Source organism: Lonchura striata, chromosome 6, assembly GCF_050655825.1.
Source record: "Lonchura striata isolate lonStrDom1 chromosome 6, ASM5065582v1, whole genome shotgun sequence".
NCBI lineage: Eukaryota > Metazoa > Chordata > Aves > Passeriformes > Estrildidae > Lonchura > Lonchura striata.
In genome coordinates this window covers 4910505-4931805 of record NC_140708.1, presented here as the reverse complement: position 1 = coordinate 4931805, position 21301 = coordinate 4910505, and the positions used below count along the sequence as shown (strand labels likewise).

The window sequence follows — 21301 nt, the reverse complement described above, 5'->3', positions numbered from 1 at the left end:
CTGCCATGGACTGATCCAGGCTGCACTGGAAAAGGGTGAGGCTCCAGAACACCTGCAATACATTGATGACATCATTGTGTGGGGGAGCACAGCGGCAGAAGTGTTTGAGAAAGGTGAGAGGATCATCCAGATACTACTAGAAGCTGGCTTTGCCATCAAGAAGAGCAAAGTCAAGGGACCTGCCCGAGAGATCCAGTTCCTGGGAGTGAAATGGCAAGATAGACGGCGCCAGATTCCCACTGAGGTCATCAACAAGATCACAGCTATGTCCCCACCAACCAGCAAAAAGGAAACACAAGCTTTCCTGGGTGCCATAGGTTTCTGGAGAATGCACATTCCTGAGTATAGCCAAATTGTGAGCCCTCTTTATCTGGTTACCCGAAAGAAGAATGATTTCCACTGGGACCCTGAGCAGCAACAAGCCTTCACCCAGATCAAGCAGGAGATCGCTCATGCTGTAGCCCTTGGCCCAGTCAGAACGGGACCAGAAGTCAAGAATGTGCTCTACTCTGCAGCCGGGAACCATGGGTTGTCCTGGAGCCTTTGGCAGAAAGTGCCTGGGGAGACTCGAGGCCGACCACTGGGATTCTGGAGCCGAAGTTACAGAGGGTCTGAAGCCAACTACACTCCCACAGAGAAGGAAATCTTGGCTGCCTTTGAAGGAGTTCAAGCCGCCTCGGAGGTAATTGGCACAGAAACACAACTCCTCCTGGCACCCCGACTACCGGTGCTGGGGTGGATGTTTAAAGGAAAGGTTCCTACTACCCACCATGCCACTGACGCCACATGGAGCAAATGGATTGCCCTCATCACTCAACGCGCCCGTATTGGAAACCTGAATCGCCCTGGGATTTTGGAGATAATTACGAACTGGCCAGAAGGTGAAAACTTTGGTCTCACTGATGATGAGGAGCAGGTACAAGTGACAAGGGCTGAAGAGGCTCCACCATACAACCAACTACCAGCAGAAGAGACCTGCTACGCTCTTTTCACTGATGGTTCCTGTCGCATTGTAGGGATGAACCGGAAGTGGAAAGCAGCCGTATGGAGCCCCACACGCCAAGTTGCACAAGCTACCGAAGGAGAAGGTGAATCGAGCCAACTCGCCGAACTCAAGGCCGTTCAGCTGGCTCTGGACATTGCTGAAAGGGAGAAGTGGCCAAAGCTCTACCTTTATACTGATTCATGGATGGTAGCCAATGCTCTGTGGGGCTGGCTGGGAAGGTGGAGGAAGGCCAACTGGCAACGTAGAGGAAAGCCAATCTGGGCTGCTGATATATGGAAAGACATTGCCTCTCGGGTAGAAAAGCTGACGGTGAAAGTCCGTCATGTAGATGCCCATGTCCCCAAAAGTCGGGCTAATGAGGAGCACCGAAACAACGAGCAGGTAGATCAGGCAGCAAAAATAGAGGTGTCAAAGATAGACTTAGATTGGCACCATAAGGGGGAGTTGTTCCTGGCTCGATGGGCTCATGATGCCTCAGGTCATCAGGGCAGAGATGCCACCTACAAGTGGGCACGAGACCGAGGGGTGGATCTAACCATGGACAGTGTTTCCCAGGTTATCCATGACTGTGAGACGTGTGCTGCCATCAAACAGGCCAAGAGAGTGAAGCCCCTATGGTATGGTGGGCGGTGGTCCAAGTACAAGTATGGGGAGGCCTGGCAGATTGACTATATCACACTGCCCCAGACACGCCAAGGCAAGCGCTACGTGCTGACCATGGTGGAAGCCACCACTGGATGGCTGGAGACTTTCCCTGTACCTCATGCCACTGCCCGGAACACCATCTTAGGCTTGGAAAAACAAGTCCTGTGGAGACACGGCACCCCTGAGAGAATTGAGTCTGACAACGGCACCCATTTCAAGAACAGCCTTATCAACACCTGGGCCAGAGAACATGGTATCGAATGGATATATCATATTCCCTATCATGCTCCAGCTGCCGGCAAAGTTGAACGGTGCAACGGACTCCTTAAGACTACCCTGAAGGCACTTGGTGGGGGAACATTTAAAAACTGGGAAATTAACCTGGCAAAAGCAACCTGGATGGTCAACACCCGAGGGTCTGTCAATCGAGCTGGCCCTGCTCAGTCAGAACCCTTACACGCAGTAGATGGAGATAAGGTCCCTGTAGTACATATGAAAGGTATTTTAGGGAAAACTGTTTAGATTAATCCCACCTCAGGCAAAGACCAACCCATTCGTGGGATTGTCTTTGCTCAAAGACCTGGTTACACTTGGTGGGTAATGCAGGAAGATGGGGAGACCCGCTGTGTACCACAGGGAAACTTGGTCTTAAGAGAGAACTGGGTGTAAGATTTCATGGTGTGCAGATGGAAATAGAATAAGGGGTGGATAATGTCCTGGGTTGTAAGATAAGCTTGTATTCCATTTGCCATCTGTCGAAGGCGAACCGGTTGGACAAGTTTTTTGTTATCTCTCTCAGAGACAATGGTTTGTGTATACACCTTCGACTGATTCAATGAAGGAGGTCCCACCCAGAGGGGGGAAGCAGCTCTCTCCCTCTTCTTCGCGGGACTCCAAGAGAAGCGGCTCTCTCCCTCTTCTTCGCGGGACTCCGAGAGAAGCAGCTCTCTCTCTCTCTCTCTGCGCGGGATTCCCGGGGAAAGCAGCTCTCTCTCTCTCTCTTCGCGGGATTCCTGGGGAAGCAGCTCTCTCTCGCTCTCTCTTCGGCGGCACTCGCAGCGAAGCAGCCGGCGCGTTGAGCCGACGGCGGCGGAGCTCAGAGGCAACCCCGGCGCAGAGGAAGACCGGCCCCACTGCCACCAGATCTTCAGAGGAAAACTATACCCTTCTAGAGATCACCACTGCAGCTACAATTCACCAGCCACTGCAAGGGAAGCAAATTGTCCCAGTAGAACTGATACTGGCACCCCGCAGGTTCTGGACTTTTTTTTTTTTCTTTCACTGGTTTTGTTTGTACCGATTGCATTTGCCTTTTTAAATTGTTGTCTAGTTTTCTCCTAGTAAAGAATTGTTACTCCCACTCCCATATCTTTGCCTGAGAGCCTTTTAATTTAAAGATCCTCGTAATTCAGAGGGAGGGGGGTTTGCCGTTCTCCATTGCACAGGAGGCTTTGCCCTCTTTCACAGACTCCTGTCTTGTCGAACCAAGACACCCTCATCACTCAGCGTGCCCGTATTGGAAATCCGAATCGCCCTGGGATTCCGGAAATTATAACAAACTGGCCTGAGGGGGAGACTTTTGGATTGTCTTCTGAAGAAGAGGAGCAAGTGGCACGTGCTGATGAGGCCCCACCATATAATGAGCTACCAGAAACTGAAAGACAATATGCCCTTTTTACGGATGGTTCCTGCCGAATCATAGGCACTAGCCAGAAATGGAAAGCTGCAGTGTGGAGCCCCACACGACAATTGGCACAAGCTACTGAGGGACAAAGTGGATCAAGTCAGCTTGCAGAGCTTAAAGCTGTCCAGCTGGCTTTAGGTATTGCTGAGCGAGAGAAGTGGTCGAGGCTCTATCTCTACACCGACTCATGGATGGTAGCTAATGCTCTCTGGGGATGGCTAAGTCGCTGGAAAAAGGCTAACTGGCAGCGCAGAGGGAAAATCATCTGGGCCGCCGAGATCTGGCAGGACATTGCCTCCAGAGTAGAGAAGCTGACCGTGAAGATTCGACATGTGGATGCACAGATACCCAAGAGTCGGGCTACTGAGGAGCATCACAACAACAAACAGGTAGACCGAGCTGCCAAAGTGAAAATATCACAAGTAGACCTAGATTGGCAGCATAAAGGAGAACTATTCCTAGCTCGTTGGGCCCATGACGCTTCTGGTCATCAGGGGAGAGACGCAACATACCCATGGGCACAAGACCGAGGGGTGGATCTTACTATGGACAGCATCTCACAGGTCATGCACGACTGAGAGACCTGCGCTGCAATCAAACAGGCCAAACGGATGAAGCCTCTGTGGTACGGTGGGCGATGGTTGAAATACAGGTATGGGGAAGCTTGGCAAATTGACTACATCACGCTTCCCCAAACCCGACAAGGCAAGCACTATGTACTGACCATGGTGGAAGCAACCACAGGATGATTGAAAACCTACCCTGTGCCTCATGCCACTGCCTGGAACACCATCTTAGGCCTAGAAAAACAGGTCTTGTGGAGACACGGCACCCCTGAGAGAATTGAGTCAGACAATGGAACACATTTCAAGAATGGCCTCATCAACACCTGGGCCAGAGAACATGGGATTGAGTGGATATATCATATCCCATATCATGCTCCAGCTGCCGGGAAAGTTGAACGATGTAATGGACTGCTTAAGACCACCCTAAAGGCACTTGGTGGGGGAACTTTCAGGAATTGGGAACTGAACTTGGCAACAGCTACCTAGATAGTCAACACCCGAGGGTTCATCAATCGAGCTGGTCCTGCCCAATCTGAACCCTTGCAGACAGTGGATGGAGATAAAGTCCCTGTGGTACATATGAAAGGTATTTTAGGAAAGACTGGATTAATCCCACCCCAGGCAAAGACAAACCCATCCGTGGGATTGTTTTTGTTCAAGGACCCGGTTATACTTGGTGGGTAATGCAGAAGGATGGGCAAACCCGTTGTGTACCACGGGGAAACTTAGTCTTAAGTGAGAACTATGTGTAAGGTTTCATCATGAAGAAGATGGAAATAGGAAAAAGGGGTGGATAATGTCCAAGTTTTAAAAAAACTGTTTTCCAAATCCCATCTGAGTAGGAGTTGCCTTGGGGCAGTTTTCCTTATCTGTTGTTAATGGCCCCATCAATGCCTGAGAGATAACACCATCCAGGAGGAGGAGGTGATTAAGGACACACCTTGTGACTCATAATGACCCGTTGTGAGATGCTCTGCCCAAGGGGAGGAGCTAGGCATTCCCACCTGGATAAAAGTGGAGATTTCTAGACAGAGGGGAGCCTTTCCACAGGTTCTCTGAGAAGACACAGCGACTACATCTGCCATCCCAAGAGGACTGCAGCTACTCCAATTCGGACTGCTACCAGCACGCTGGCTAGGTTGTATTCTGACTTTGTCAGTAGCCTTTCCCTTTGTATTATTGCATGTATTTTTGTCCTTTTCCCCTTTTCCCAATAAATTGTATTTCTGACTTGGAGTCTCTCACTGGTTTTGCTTTCAAACCAGAACAACCTTACATGGATCAGAATTATTTATTAGAAATTACAGTTGTTTTCCACTTCAATTTCCATGCCAAACACTGACACCTTTCCCCTTTCAGTCTGAGAAGAAATCTGGATGAAAACTGTGTTTCAGAGTCACTGTCATCCCTGCAGAGAGGCCTGGAGCTTTCCTTACCCCATCCCAGGGGACTGTGAGCTGCCCTCCCCAGCAGCAGAGGCCACACGTGCCCTCCTCAGCTCAGAAGTCAAAGGTGCCCCTTGACAGAGCACGAGCTTCTAAGGCACTGGGGTAAGGAGTTGTTAGTTCCTAGCCCAGCATGCCATGGTGATGTGAGGGGTGAAAAATGCCACGTGTGCTGTGCACCAGCAGTGATGCTCAATCCATGTTTCCAGAGCTCTCCTTGGAGCTGGTCAGGCTCCTGGGGAAGACAGGCCAGCCAAAGGTGCTCAGTCTGGCCCTTGCAGGGTGAGGGGCAAGAAGCCAGAATCCAGCGTGGTCTCTTTGCCCTCTCCTTTAGGACAGGCCTGTCTGTCCCCAGCCCAAAGGCACAGAGGGTGCTCTTTAAACGGTGCCACAAGGTCCCCGTGCCCACCGTGCCCTGATGCCAGGAGCAGAGAGCCCCAGGGGCGTCGGGGCCAGGAGAGCTCTGCCAGAGAGCCGGGCACGAGTGTGCCGGTGTGCAGGGCTCAGGGTGCACATGTGTTTGCTGCTGTGCCCGGGCTGAGTGCCCACGTCCTGCTCTGCACAGGGCACCTGTGAGCTGCTGTGCACAGCCCCGTGCCCAGGGATGTGCTGACGTGAGCACAGCCGTGTGCCCTGCTGTGGGCACGTGTGCTGCCCTGCACTGCAGCTGAGACTGGGGCTGTGCACAGCTCTGTGCTCGTGAGCGTGCCCAGGCACTGCAGGGTGAGCCCGGCTCCGGGTGGGACAGGCATGTGTCCATGTGTGTGACACTGCACACGCTGCTGTGCTCAGGCTCTGCGTGCTGGCAGCTCTCGAGCTCAGGGTACGTGTGCCTGGCAGAGACTCACACAGGTGAGTGTCTGTGCAGCACAGGTGTGCTGCTGGGGCAGGCTGGGTGCACACAGCGTGTGCTGCTGGCAGTGCCGTGGTACGCAGGAGCTCTGTGCAGGTGAGCAGGAACCTGTGTGTGTGAGCCCTGCCTCTGCACATGTCCCTGTGTGCCCTCACGGGCTGGGCACGGCTCTGGATACACGGCTCCGTGCACCCCACTGCTGTCCCTTCTCGATAAACAGGAAAACAGACATATATATATATATATGTATATGTATGTATATATATATACACTTGTGTTTGTGTATATCTCACTGCCAGCTCTGCTGACTGGAGCAGCTCCGGGCTCTCTGTGTGCGCTCTGCCCTTGTAAGGAGAAGAATTTGCCTCTACCTATATATTTCCCAAAAGGTTGTTGTAAAGTTGTGTGCAGTGATTTCCATCAAATTTAATAGTGTGAAGTTCCCATTAAATCCCCATAAACAGGGGTATCTGCAGTCACTGTGATCCACTGCTGTTCTAGGCCACGCTCCCCAAAAACTGCTGCCAGCAGAACGGGGCGCTAGGCCAAGTGCTAAACCTCTCTGGGACTGTGGTGCTTCCTCGGCCAGGCAGTTCCCTGTGCCAGCAGTGGTGGGTAACCACTGTAAGACTCAATTACCCTCTCAAATAATGACACACACGAGGCTGTGCTGTGCACGTTGCCTTCAGTGCTCAGCCCTCAGTGGGGAGGTCCCTTTCAGGTGCTGCTCAGCACTGAATGGGCTGTGCCAAGCGCAGAGTGAGAGCGGCTCACGCCAACAGAATGAAAGGCTGGGGAAAGAACCCAGAGAACAGACTGCAGCATCCAGACTGGTCAGAGATAACCAGAGAGGCTCAAAGGTGTCCCAACAGTGGAGTCGAGCTTCCACCAGCTTGAAGATGAACTCACACTTTAGGTGGGGAGTTTGAACTGTATCGTTTATTAATGGAATTGTCCTGTTTTGGTAGATGAGAATTACAAGCATCTGTTGAGGGGAAGTACACAGGGAACCGTCAGAGGCATTGGAGAGGTTTCCTTAAGGACCAACAAGTAAAGTAAAACAAGAAATAGAGGGCAAGACCAGGTTGGCCCCTGTGTTCACCACTGAGAAGCTTCCATAGCCCTGCTGTGGGCAGCAATCCCATAGGCATGGTAAGGTGGGGGCAAGAAACCACAGCAGAGCTCTGACATTCCTCAGCTGCCTCTAAATACAACAGGAACTAGAAGGCAAGGCTGAGTTGGCCTCTGTACTCACCACTGAGATCCACCTGCCATGGGCAGCACCCCATAGGCACGGCAGATGGGGTAAAAAAGCCATACCAGAACTCAGTGGTGCCATTTGGACCATTCCAAGTAAGTGTGTCTAAAGAAACCCTGAGATGTTTTTCTTCTGTTCCCACTGTCCTTGCCCATACCAACAGATGTTAGTGTGATTCATTAAAAATCAGAATTGAAAACAAGAGGTAATTTTTCAAGCCACATGATTCATAGGAAAGGAGAAGTGTGACTTGTTATAGATGACTCATGTGATGGGTGGCTCTCACAATGAAGAGATAGATATTATGTATATATTAGGAGAATTTTTGTAAATGTATAGTGCTGTTACTGTAATATGACCTCCCCCAGTCCCCTTTCCCCTGCTCCTGTAGCAGCCTCAGCAGCCAGGGCATTTGGGGAGGGCCGGCTTCTTACAGGAGGGGCGACAGGACAGCACCTGAGCTGCAGTCGAGATGTAAGGAAGTGATCTGCACCAGTGCACGGCAGAGAAGGGGTTCACTGACACAACTCTGGGAGGGGCTGAGGGTATAAAAGGCAGAGCAACCCTTTTGTAAATGTGCACGTGGCTGATAGCCCCAGAGAGCGCCAGCGTTGTAATTATTCCTTAGTATTGTATTTTTTTGCTATGGTTTAATGAGCATTTGAAATTTTAAAAGTGAGGGTCCTTTCTTGTGGGAACTCAAAATGTCTCTCAGACATTTTTAGAGGTTCCAGGCCGTAGTAAGACGCAGTCTGGACCCCGGCAGGCAGCTGGATTTAGCTGTGATTTCGAGTTTGAACCATGGAATGAATTACCAACTTTGAAGGTGGAACAAGCAGTCACAAAATGCTAGATAGTATAGTAAATGTAGTCACAAAGTAGAGGGAAAAATTCTTTAGTAGTGTACAGGGGGCTTTTAGTGCATGTACAGGCGGGTTTTTACTTTGTACATGGGGGTCAGAAGTTCTAAGATGGAGGAAAGTGGGCTGAACCCATCCTTCTTTTTTCTTCTTCCTTACCTCCATGTTCATGCTGATGTTGGCACTCACAGATTGGTTTAGAATAGAAAAACACTTGGTAACATAGGTAATAGGTATTGGGGAATAATTGTAAACATGTTATATGTAATATATCTTATAAAAGACAGCAACAGCCCTGGGCGGGGGGGAGAGAAGAAGAAGACACCAGACAGTCAGGGTGTCAGGAGTGTGTGATTCTCTGCCTGGGCCACTGACCAAAGGGCCGCAAACAGAGAACCTAATCTGTTAGATAACTAGCAATAAATCGTCTTGAGACCGAAAAAGAAGAGGCTGCAGAGTTTTTCTTTGGGAACACGGGTTGGAGGAGAAGCTTTACCACCACACGAGACCCCAAACCAAAGCTGGGGTTCTCACATCTGGCCTTCCTGGGTGGGCACCAGCAAGAAGATCAAAAAGAAACATCAAATAACCTCCAACCTTCATCAGCGGAGAAGAAAAAAAACAAAAGAGAAAAGCAGAGCACACACTCGCCGCAAATTCCAAGAAGAGAGGAAGCGGACAGCTCGAGATAAGAACCTGACCTTCACTGAAACAACTTGTCTCGGGGACTTTCCAGGGAGGAGACGACCCAGAAGCGCGCCTGGGATCTCTCACCTGTGACCTGCTGGACGGTGATCAGTGCCATCTCCGGACTGACCTCGAGCCGACACAGCTTTTGGTGAGAACTGTCAAAATTAAGAACATGGTGGGGGAATTCTCCCAAGAGGAAAAAGAAATAGTATCTGCCTTCCAGGGCATCATCTCTACCCATCTGGTGGAGATTGCTCGAAAGGAGTTGAAAGATTTATTGTTATGGGTGAGGTGTAACTTCCTACACTCAGATCCAGATTTATTGTATGAGCCAAATTTTTGGCAGGAAATTAATAAACAATTATATTATCAGGCTATAAGAAATAATAAGCTTGCCGCAAAACTTTTACCTTCAGCAAGAACAGTTTTAGAGTCACTCTCACAACGCGGCAGCTCAAGCCAGGCAGCTACGGCTCCTGGTGACAAACGGGGGGGAACAGTCCGGCCAGCAGCTTGGGACAGCCCCTCTCCCCACAAGCACAGGACAAGCAGGATTGCGTCCTGTGGAAAATCAGGGAGATGATACCCCATTGCGTCCCGTGTCCCCGGGTTCTCACTGTTCCTCAGTTTCCCAAGAGTCCCTAAGCTCCTCCGATGCAGAAATTCCCCAGATGGAGGCAAGCGAGCCAGGCACAGCCGCGACCCTCAGTGGGGGGAAGGCATTGCCCAAGTCCAAACCCACGGTGGGGCGGCAGCGGCGGCGGCTCCGGTGGAGGAGGGTGCGAATGTGAGTGCAGAGCAGGGGGAGGAGGGAGAGGAAAGTGCTTTTGCATCTGCACAGGCTGGGAGTTCAAAACAGTCCGCGCAGAAAGCGAGGCCGGGGAGAGTGGCGGGGGCGGGACAGATCGGGGCGAAAGCGGGGAGTGCGAGTGCGGCGGTGGTACGCTCGGAGCGCCCGGTGACACGTTCAATGTCGAGAATCCGTGAGGCCGCAGAAGCGGCCGCCCAAAGGGCGTGGGAACTTGGCTCCCTGACCGCGGCAGCCAGGGCTGCTGAGGAAGCGGCAGAGGGACAGCGGGAGGCGTTCCTCGCTGCAGCTCAGGTGGCGGGCACGCACGTGAAGGTTGAGCAAAACCCGACAGCCACGGGTGGAGGGGATTTCTCACATTTCAAATGTGCGGGACGGGCACACAGGGGGTGGAGCCGGCGCGCGCGGGCTGTGGGTGCTGGCACGGAGCCAGGAGACGGGCAAAGCAAGACGGAGACATCGGGGCCAGAATGGGAACAGGAGGGTGGATATATCAGTCTTGGGGGGGACGGCAATGGCTCTGATTCGGAGGCGGTGCGGGGCGGAGCGAGGCCAAAGCATAGCCAGGGTCGAAGCAGGAGCGTTCACTCCCCTGAGATGACGCAGGCAGGGATGGGGCGTGGCCAGGAGGTAAACATTCCTCAGGGCACCGTTCCGTCACAATTCCCATGGCAACAGACAGCCCAAGCCCACAGCCAATCCCTGTCAGCTTCAGATATGACCAAATTAGAACAGTTGTTACAACAAGAGTCAGTTTCACCAACTGCAGGGATTGCAAATGTGAATCAGTTATTAGGAGAAATGCTCAAAGGTTTATCGGGAATTAGTGGGGGATTTGCAAATGTAAATCAGTTGACAGAAGAGATGCTCAAATGTTTATCGGAAGTGCAGATTGAAGAGCAGAGTGCGGTTCCCACCTCAGCTGGTCAGGCGGCAGCGCCATCTAGCGGCGGAACCACAACATTGCAACACGCTTCGCAGAACTCGGCCGGTCAAGGCACTGCGCCACCCAGTGGTGGAACCGTGACATTGCAGGACTTTTTTCCAGTTTCTTATAAGAAAAACTCCAGGGTGAAAAAGGTCACATCTGCACGGCAGCAGGAACCTCCACTGACACCGGAACAGTGCGGGACTCAGGACACTTCTGCTGAGGTGCAGCAATGGGATGAAACGATACGCATCACCGCTTCGGAGGGTGTCCCAGCTTGGACGATTCCAAAATCAAGGTCTGCCAAAATTTCGGGGCAGGGAGAGTCAATTTTAATATCAAAGTGGGTTGTTGAATTTCTTTTACGATATTTAAGCACAGCCTCGGAGTCATAGCCAGAACTGTTGGTTCATCTTCCAAAAATTTTCCAAATAATGCAGGGCAGTCGCGTGTTCTCCTCCACAGCAGATGCTTCACTTTTCTCCAGAGACTCTCAGCCTTCATCTTCGCAGATGCTGCAGACGCTGTTGGTATCGGTGAGTGCTGCTGCACCAGAGCTGCAGTCACAACAGATAACTCCACTCTACAGGCAAGTACCCACTGAATTTACCGCTTTGCAGAGCGCAAAAGTGGACTGGCAGGACATTCGAGCAGAGTTGGAGAAAGAGAAAGGTTTATTGCAGGGCTTGGGAAATATAATGATGCCGGTGAACTATGACGCTCAGGGCCAAAACCCGAAATGGGAACACCTGGACCGTGGAGCAATCAAAGACTTAGCTAAGGCCATTCGGGACAATGGGTTGTCATCACCATATTTGAAGCAGATGTTAAAAAGTATTTTTGGAATGTATGACTTAACACCGTATGATCTTAAATATCTTGCAACGTCAGTTCTTACAGACACCCAAGCTCTCATGTGGCAGAAGGCGTGGAGGAGATCCCTGGAGGAGCTGAGAGCCAGATACCAGGGCGGGCCAAATGCGAACCTCACCATGGTGCAGCTTGCTGGTGATCCTCCTGAGGATGATCCAACTCAACAGGCGGTGAGGCTCCCGCGTCACGTGCTCAGCGACATCAAAGAGGCAGCATGGAGGGCGATTCTTCAGATTGCTCCAGCGGGGGTCCAGGACAACATCTGCACTGAGATCAAACAGGGTCCTGCAGAGCCGTTTTCTTCATTCGTGGATCATCTTTCCCAGGCGGTGGAGCGGCAGGTGAGCGAGGAGGGAGCAAAACCACACCTGGTCAAAAGCCTCGCGTTCTCCAATGCCAATCCGGAATGCAGACGGATCATCAGCATGATGCCGCACCAGGCCACCTTGGCAGACATGATCGAGGCGTGCAGCAAGGTGGGGACACCACAACATGTTGCTTCCATCATGGAGGAACACTTGGGGGATCGAATTGAAAAATGTGTTAGGGAAGCTCTTGCAAATTATACAAAGGGCAACTCCAGTGCAGAGAGACGGTGCTTTGGGTGTGGGACACAAGGACATATTAAAAGGAACTGCCCACAACTTGCAAAGCCCAACAAACCACCAGACCTTTGCCCTTGATGCAGGAGAGGGAAACATCTCGCAAGTGAGTGTCACTCACAGACAGATGTGGATGGGAAACTTCTTCCAATTCCGGGAAACGGGAAAAAGAGCGCAAATCAACGCCAGCGCGCTCAGACACAAATCCTGGCAGTGACACAGAACCAGCAGGAACAATCCTCGGGGAGCAACAAACAGAACCCCTCGGCAGAGCAATCTCCAAAATCCCTAGCGACCCAGACTTGCTACCACCCGGATTCCAATGCATCTTGGCAACCTCCAAATTGACATGTCTTTTGGACAATAGCCATGCAGTGATACCTACAGGTGTCACAGGGACTTCTTGGAAAAGGCAGGACTTTTTAATAATGGCCAGGGACAGGAGCAGTATCCTTGGACTTGTTGTTTATCCATCTTTGATTTCAGCAAACCATAATGAGGAGCTGATGGTCACGGCAAAAGCCTTGCGACCTCCTCTGACAATTCCACAAAACACACCGATTGCTCGAGCTATGGCTCTGCCATCTCATCCAGAAAGGCAAGCCACGCTGGTGTTCAACAAACGGGACTTTTTTCCTGGTGATCAAGCAGAAGTGCATGCATCTTGGGTGAAACATTTGAGCCGGGTTCGACCCATTGTTACTTGTCAGTTGACTTGTAACGAAAAGACAATTGCTATTACAGGGATGCTTGACACAGAAGCGGATGTTACAGTTATTTCATACATTTTTTGGCCTCAGGAATGGGACTTGGTTGCACCTTTGAGTTCTCTCACAGGCATAGTGGGGAGTTCCCTGTGCATGCAGAGTGAGAACGCAATTGTTGTCACAGGTCCGGGAAAAAAGACAGCAGTTATCCGTCCTTTCATTGTGCACAAGCCCATCACAGTGTGGGGAAGGGACCTTTCGGCACAATGGGGACTGAAATTAGAATTGGATTTTTAACAGGGGTCACTGTGGCACTCGCCACTTTGAAACTGACCTGGAAAACAAATGATCCTGTTTGGGTGGATCAGTGGCCCCTGGAGCGGAAAAAATTGAGTGCATTGAAAAAGTTGGTCCAAGAACAGCTGCAAAAGGGACACATCAAACCAACAGACAGCCCATGGAATTCCCCAGTGTTTGTCATTCGCAAGAAAACTTCAGGGTCTTGGAGACTGCTTCATGATCTCAGGAAAATCAGCGAGGTCATCAGGACATGGGGCCACTGCAGCTTGGGCTTCCATCTCTCTCGATGATCCCGAGGGACTGGTCACTTGTGATCATTGATCTCAAGGACCGTTTTTTCAGCATTCCACTTCATCCAGATGATGCTCCATGCTTTGCATTTTCTGTCCCAAGCATCAACAGAGAAGAACCTTTGCAGAGATACCACTGGACGGTTCTTCCTCAGGGACTCAAAAATTCTCCAAGCATTTGCCAATGGTATGTGGCCCAAGCCTTGCATCCAGCACGAGAAAAACATCCCAAAACAAAAATTATCCATTATATGGATGATTTGCTCATTGCAGCATCAACAAAACAGGACGTGCAAGGGGTTCGTGACTGTGTGATTGCGCAGGTGCAAAAAGCAGGACTGGAAATTAGTACACCAAAAATACAGGAAATTGCACCTTGGAAATACCTGGGGTGGAAGATCACGAAACAAACAATAAGGCCACAGAAACTGGAAATCAACACAAAGGTCACCAATCTCCAGGACTTGGAACGGCTTTTGGGGGAGATCAACTGGATGAGACCAATCCTGGGAATCACCAATGATGACATCTCGTCGCTGCTCGACCTTTTGAGAGGGGACACTAACATCAAATCTCCCAGAACTTTGATGCCTGAAGCAAAAAGGGACCTTGAAAAGATCACAGACATGATTCATCAGAGACAAGCACATCGCTTTGTAGAATCATTGCCTTTTCATTTAGCAGTGTTGGGGGAAAGAGCACAGTTATATGGGTTGGTTTTTCAATGGGATTTGTCTCAAATGGACCCTCTTTTGTTGATAGAGTGGGTTTTCTTAGCTTACAGGCCCTCAAAAACAATTCTCACAGATCTAGAAATGGTAGCACAGATTATTATTAAGGCAAGAACCAAGCTGCTGACAATGTCAGGCAGAGATTTCTCAGTTATTCATGTTCCTTTGAAAAAAGTGTATTTTGAATGGGCGATGCAGAAATCACAGGATTTTGCAATTGCTTTGTTAGGTTATCCGGGAATTTGTACTGTTCATTTTCTAGCTCACAGGATACTGAATGCGAAAGTAAGTTTCAGGGAAAAACCAAAAATAAGCCAGGAACCAGTGGATGGGGTAACAGTGTTCACTGACGGTTTGGGAAAAACTCATAAATCAGTAGTTACATGGCAAAATTTAAAAACAGGGGAGTGGGAATCAGACATAAAAATGGTACAGGGTTCACCACAAATTGTGGAATTGGCAGCAGTTGTCAGGGTTTTTCAATTGTTTCAGGAACCTCTCAATCTGGTCACAGATTCAGCATATGTTGCAAATGTGGTCAAACGGTTGGAGGGATCACTTTTGAAACACACTTGTTAGAGGGAATGCCGCGGGAGACAAGACTCATGATATCATGATCATCAAGTCTCAGTTTATTGTAACAGATTACATAGTTTATATATGTTCGTTAATTAGCTCATACATATTGCAAAAGCCAAGCTCATGATTGGTTGCTATGTGACTTGTACTATTATCTTAAAAGTATCTTTATGATCGATACATGCCTGTCCAGCTGGCCTTGCAGTTAGAACAGCTTAGTACTCCTTTGTTCTTCTCTATCTACTTCTACATACCAAGCAGTTTCAATATCCTGCTTTCTGCACACCATCTACTCTTCAGGGCCATGCGAACTTTGCAGCAGTCACGTAGCCCTCCCTATTTGGATTAATTTTACAGTATCATGTCCCTTGTCGTTCAACCATTCCTCTGTCAGGCTCTCTTCACACACTGACAATGAAATTTTATATTCATATTTGTCATGCATGAGGACAATTCTAGAAGGTAGAGAACACGAATATTTTGTTACACATATCAGGGCACACTCATCACTCCCAGGGTTCTTAGCAGAGGGAAATGCTCACGCAGACAGACTCACAATGACCATATCTCAAACACTGCCGGATATTTTTGAGCAGGCAAAATTGAGCCATGCATTTTTCCATCAGAATGCACAGGCATTGATGGAATCCTTTTGCCTTTCTAAAAGTCAGGCAGGGGAGATCATCAGTGCTTGTCCAGACTGTCAGCTTGTGCAGCCTCCTGCGTCTATAGGAGCTGTCAATCCAAGGGAATTGCAGAGTCTTCAGCTCTGGCAGGCTGATGTCACAAAATACCCATCCTTTGGGAGGCTCAAAAATATCCATGTTTCAGTAGACACATTTTCAGGAGCAATTTTTGCATCATTACATACAGGGGAGACCGCAGAACATGCCTGCAGACACTTTCTACAAGCATTTGCATCACTCGGGGTGCCACAAGAAATAAAAACAGATAATGGTCCAACTTATACAGGTAAAGTTCTTGACAAATTTCTGAAAAAATGGGGAGTGAAAGACACTTTTGGTATTCCTTATTCTCCCTCAGGTCAAGCAATCATTGAAAGAACACATCACACCCTGAAATCCCTTTTGGATAAACAGAAAAGGGGAGAGGCAGGCTCAACACCTTATATGCGGCTGAGCAAAGCTCTGTATGTGTTGAATTTTTTAAATGGTTCTTTCTCAGAGCCCACACCGCCAATTGTTAGGCATTTTACAAACAGTGCACAAGCAAAGTTAAGGGAAAATCCTTTGGTTTTGATCAGAAATCCAGAATCAGGACAAATTGAAGGTCTATTTACATTAATAACTTGGGGCAAGGGTTTTGCTTGTGTTTCCACAGAGCGAGGACCGAAGTGGGTGTCGGCGAGGCACGTGAAACCTTTCTGGGTGCATACGCAGGTGGACGTGGACCCGAGGAGCAAAGAAGAGAGCACGCAGACGGAGGCAGACAAGGACGCTGCAGATGTCTCGTCGGACAACGATTGATTATTCAGAGACTTGGGGTTTTTTTTCAGGGAAATTAAGTGTTATTTGAGTATTGCTGTATTGCAGGGTTTTTCACAGAGGTTGGGGACATGGACATGGAGTTTAGACAGGTAGTGTTCATGTGTCTCATTCTCTTGTCTGTTGCTTTGGACAATGAGACAGACTTTCCCATGAAACAACTGAGGGAAAATGTGTGGGAAACTTTGGCAAAGGCAGCAGGTCTGGACAGTATTTGTCTGACTCATTCAAAGCCAGGGAAACCATTTTCAACGTTTGGTAGGTGTGCCAGTGAAGGAGTGGCCAATTCCAAAAAATATCCCTCCAAAGGTTTTGAAAACCTTTTCGGATCCTATGGAAGGGTGGCATGTTTGGACACAATACCTTCCTGTGGCTCACCTGGAACCCCCAGAGTTAGACATTTTTGGGTCAACAAAATGAAATACTGTATCAAATTTAATCCAGTGGGAGTGGCAAAGACAGATAATCATACAATAGATGTCACTCCAAATCAATCTTTTTATAAAAATGCATCATCCTGGTGCAATTACACCAAGATGACAAGCAAAGCATCCCTTCAGCACCCAGCCACTTTACCAAAGGGAGTGTTTTTTGCGGTGGTGTGTTTTTCTTTCATTTAATATTTGTTTAATATCTGTTTCCCCCCCCCCCATCTCCAAGTGGTCAATCTTCCCTTTCCCTGCCCCTTTCCCTGGAACCTTCCCTGTCATGTTAGTTCTGCCCTAAACTCCTCCCCTGCTATTCCCTTAGTGGTTACTGTTCCTACATCCGTCCTCCTGAGTTCTGTATAAAACCTCTGCTCCCGCCCCCGAGGGGGTCTTGGGGCTCATGGAATAAAACCATCCCGTTCATCCCCCAAGTCCCGTGTCGCCTTCGTCTGTCCCCGCGCGCCACGAACTGAACTGCAGAGCTTGCAGGGGGAAGCGGCCGCCCGTTCTCTTCCCTCACCGCCCAGCCTGGCAAGGCTCGGAGTGCCGCGGCGAGGAGCGCATGCCGCGCCACAACATATGGTAGCAGAGGATGGTTCCCTCCTTCGTCTTGTAAAAAAAATGGGCAAATTCGTGGGGGCGCCCGCCTCACAGAAGAAGAAGGAGGGAAGAGGAAAATCTACGGCCGTAAAAGCTCTGCCGGATGCTATGAGAAGCTGAGCGCCGAGCGAAAAAGATTGAGGCTCCGGGACCTCTTTGTTCTCGCCATCTTCTCGCCCTGGAGCAGCCGCGCTGCACGGGCAGCCGGGCTGCAGAGCTTTTTGGCGGGCAGACTTACCTGAGGACACAGAGAGCGGTTTTGGCAGCGGCTCGGGGGAGCCTGAAGAAAGGCTGATCGAGAAGAGGTTCGTTCCTCGGTCAGCATCTGCAGCGAGACCACCGGAGGCTGATAGTGGCCGAAACCAAGGCTTCGGGGACGAGTCTTGGTTTAACGGGAACACCCAGGCCTCCGGAAGGGCCAAAACCGGGAAGGAACATCCCCAGTTTTTAGTGCGACTTTTCCATCGAGTCGAAGAGAAGATTCAAGCCATCTCCGTCCGAGCCTGCAAGGTAAGGTAGGCTACACGGGGTGGGGATCACCCCGACGGGCGGCTGGGTCTGCCACTTTTTTTTTTGCGTTTTAACCCCCGTCTGCGCCCAGACTGGGGCTGTAGCCTTGCATGTCCCTGGCAGGCAGGTGGGTTTTCCTTTTCTGGGGGAAGCTAGCACTGAGTGCTATTCTTCGCCTAGTCTTCTGTGGGGACCTAGATTGGATCGCTTTTTCTTCTCCTCAAAAATGTTGTCTTCTCTATCCTCCCCTCCCCATTCTGGGCTGGACGGAGGGGGTAGAAAAGACACCAGTAGGGAACAGCTAAGAGGGCGACACGTTAGCTATAGGAGAGTTGTTAAAAGAGACCCTTTACACCCACGCATTGCGCCGACATCCAGCTGCGTTGGGTCCCCCCCCCCCCCCGCCCCTATAAATTTCCCCTTTTTGCTTCTGTGAAGCTCCCTATATCCCCATCCCCTCGGACTTTCCTAAAACCCTTTCCTATCCTCCCTTGGGGATTGCTGTGGCCGAGCCGCCCCAAGTGCCCTGCCGGACACTGCTCAGGCCAAGTGCAGTGTGCCCGGCACCCCCTCCCAAGATGGCGCTGGCCACGCCGCTCGGGACCCATTTCCCGCCTTGACCCTTCTTTTCCGCCCCTGGTTTCCCGCCAGTCCCATTTCTCTCCCAATAGCCCTGCACCGTCCCTGCACGAGGCTAGTCCCTATTGTGGGGAGGCGGGGTTGGATATTCCCCAATCCTTCTTCTGGCTCTTCCTCCGGGGGGAAGGTCGGGAGGGATCTTCTTCCGAGGAAATGGAGCCGAAACCCGGGACTGGGGATCCGTCATTTTGTCTTCCCCCTAAAATGGCGACACCCTGGTCCACCCCTTACCGATACCCCCTGTTAATCATGGCAATCACTAATTAAGTGATTGTCTGATTCCCCCATCCTATTCCTTAATGTACCCTACCCAATGTTCCTTTTTATTTAACTATGAATTCCTCTTTTTGCTTTTAATTATTTTTTGAATAATCTATTTGTTGAGTTATATTTTATAGAAAGAAATACCATCCCAGTTAATTAATACTCAAGATATTATGCCCACCTCGCAAACAAACATTCAAATTGAACAAACCACACCGTTATCCGCTGACTCTGCTTTAAGAATTTAAGAAGCTGAACATCGCAAACGCCGTAACGAAGCAAGTTTTAAATCAGATGAAGTCACAAATCCTGCTGTGCTTTGTACCCTTAATTTGGACTTTCATTTAGGACAATTTTATATATTCCAGATGAAGTTTTTATATGTTTCATATGTTATAATCACAATTAGTTTATCATTTTTTTATGTCTTTCAACTTATGGTTTTTTTAATAATATGTAATGTTACAATTTGATTTTATATTAAGTTGTTTTGTTATAATTATAATTAATTCAGTCTTTTCTAATATTTTTTGACCTAAAGGCTGTGTTTTTAACCATTATTGCTACAGGAATCGCATAACTAGTGTATCGCTTCAGGCTTGCTGCATTGCTGCGAAGTTTAAAAATTTATGAATTATATTTAGTTGATCTTTTATTATATTTAATTCCAATAATTCCATTTAATTATTTTATTTAAATTAGATAGTTGTAATTTTAATCATTCTAATTAAATTTTTTAGTTTAATTTCTGTCAATTATTTCATTCTATTTCAATAGTTTCAATTATTTACATTGTTTTAGATTGTTACTCAGAGCAGCAAAACAGCAAGTTTTGTACAGTCTTATGTCTGATTTAGGCTGTTACTACTCTTCCTGCCCTATAAATGCAATAATGTGTCTTTCATGTCCTTTAAGTAATTTACAAAGTTATCATATAATTTTACGTTGTATTAATTTGCTTAAACCACAGAATTCTCCTTCCTTTTGTAAAAGAAAAGAGGGAGATGCGGTGGTGTGTTTTTCTTTCATTTAATATTTGTTTAATATCTGTTTCCTCCCCCCCTCATCTCCAAGTTGCCAATCCTCCCTTTCCCTGCCCCTTTCCCTGGAACCTTCCCTGTCATGTTAGTTCTGCCCTAAACTCCTCCCCTGCTATTCCCTTAGTGGTTACTGTTCCTACACCCGTCCTCCTGAGTTCTGTATAAAACCTCTGCTCCCGCCCCCAAGGGGGTCTTGGGGCTCACTGAATAAAACCATCCCGTTCACCCCCCAAGTCCCGTGTCGCCTTCGTCTGTCCCCGCGCGCCACGAACTGAACTGCAGAGCTTGCAGGGGGAAGCGGCCGCCCGTTCTCTTCCCTCACCGCCCAGCCTGGCACGGCTCGGAGTGCCGCGGCGAGAGGAGCACATGCTGCGCCACAACAGTTTTTGATTTGCGGGGACAGAGTTTGGCCTGCTATCCCTGCAAAAGTCAAGGGCGGCCCATGCAGCATTGGGGAGCTCTCATTAATAGCACCTGATTTGAAAACTTTAAAGGAACAGACACGCAGGAAAAAAAGATCCCTTGATCAATGTAGTCCAAATTGTGATGATGATGTTTATACCTGGGACAAGGCTCGGAGAATTGCAGTTGCAATTTTCTCACCCCAAACAGCATCAGGGGTGGCCTTGACACAATTGGACCACATAGCTTGCTGGTTGAGTAAACACAGTCGTGCCATTTCATCTGCACTGAGTGACATGTTAACAGATATCAACAGTGCAAGACAAGCAGTGCTTCAAAACAGGGCAGCAATTGATTATTTGCTGCTGTCACATGGGCACGGATGTGAAGAATTTGAGGGGATGTGCTGCATAAATTTGTCCGATCATTCAAAATCCATTCATGAAAATATAAAACAAATAGAAAGTAGTATCACCAAGTTGAAAAAAGTAACAGGGTCCTGGTGGGATGATTTCTTTAATCTTTTTGATCTCTCACCAGTGTGGAAAGAAATTTTGAAAGTAATATCTTACATTCTTATAGGGCTTGTAGTTCTTCTGCTTGTCATGCCATGCATTTTCATGTGTATTCGAAGGGCCTTGAACAAAGTGGCAAAGCAGGTGTTTTTGGTTCAAACAGGGAGGGGAGATGTGGGAACTCAAAATGTCTCTCAGACATTTTTAGAGGTTCCAGGCCGTGGTCAGACACAGTCTGGACCACGGCAGGCAGCTGGATTTAGCTGTGATTTCGAGTTTGAACCATGGCATGAATTACCAACTTTGAAGGTGGAACAAGCAGTCACAAAATGCTAGATAGTATAGTAAATGTAGTCACAAAGTAGAGGGAAAAATTTTTTAGTAGTGTACAAGGGGGTTTTAGTGCATGTACAGGGGGGTTTTTACTTTGTACATGGGGGGTCAGAAGTTCTAAGATGGAGGAAAGTGGGCTGAACCTATCCTTCTTCTTTCTTCTTCCTTACCTCCATGTTCTTGGTGATGTTGGCACTCACAGATTGGTTTAGAATAGAAAAACACTTAGTAACATAGGTA

The 21301-nt window shown here is 48.9% G+C and overlaps 1 protein-coding gene across 1 annotated transcript in view; it reads left to right on the top strand.

Annotated features, from left to right (window-relative positions):
- LOC144246641 (C-type lectin domain family 2 member D-like) overlaps positions 1-21301 on the top strand; it is a 143109-nt gene that overhangs the window by 109217 nt on the left and 12591 nt on the right. The window lies entirely within an intron of this gene.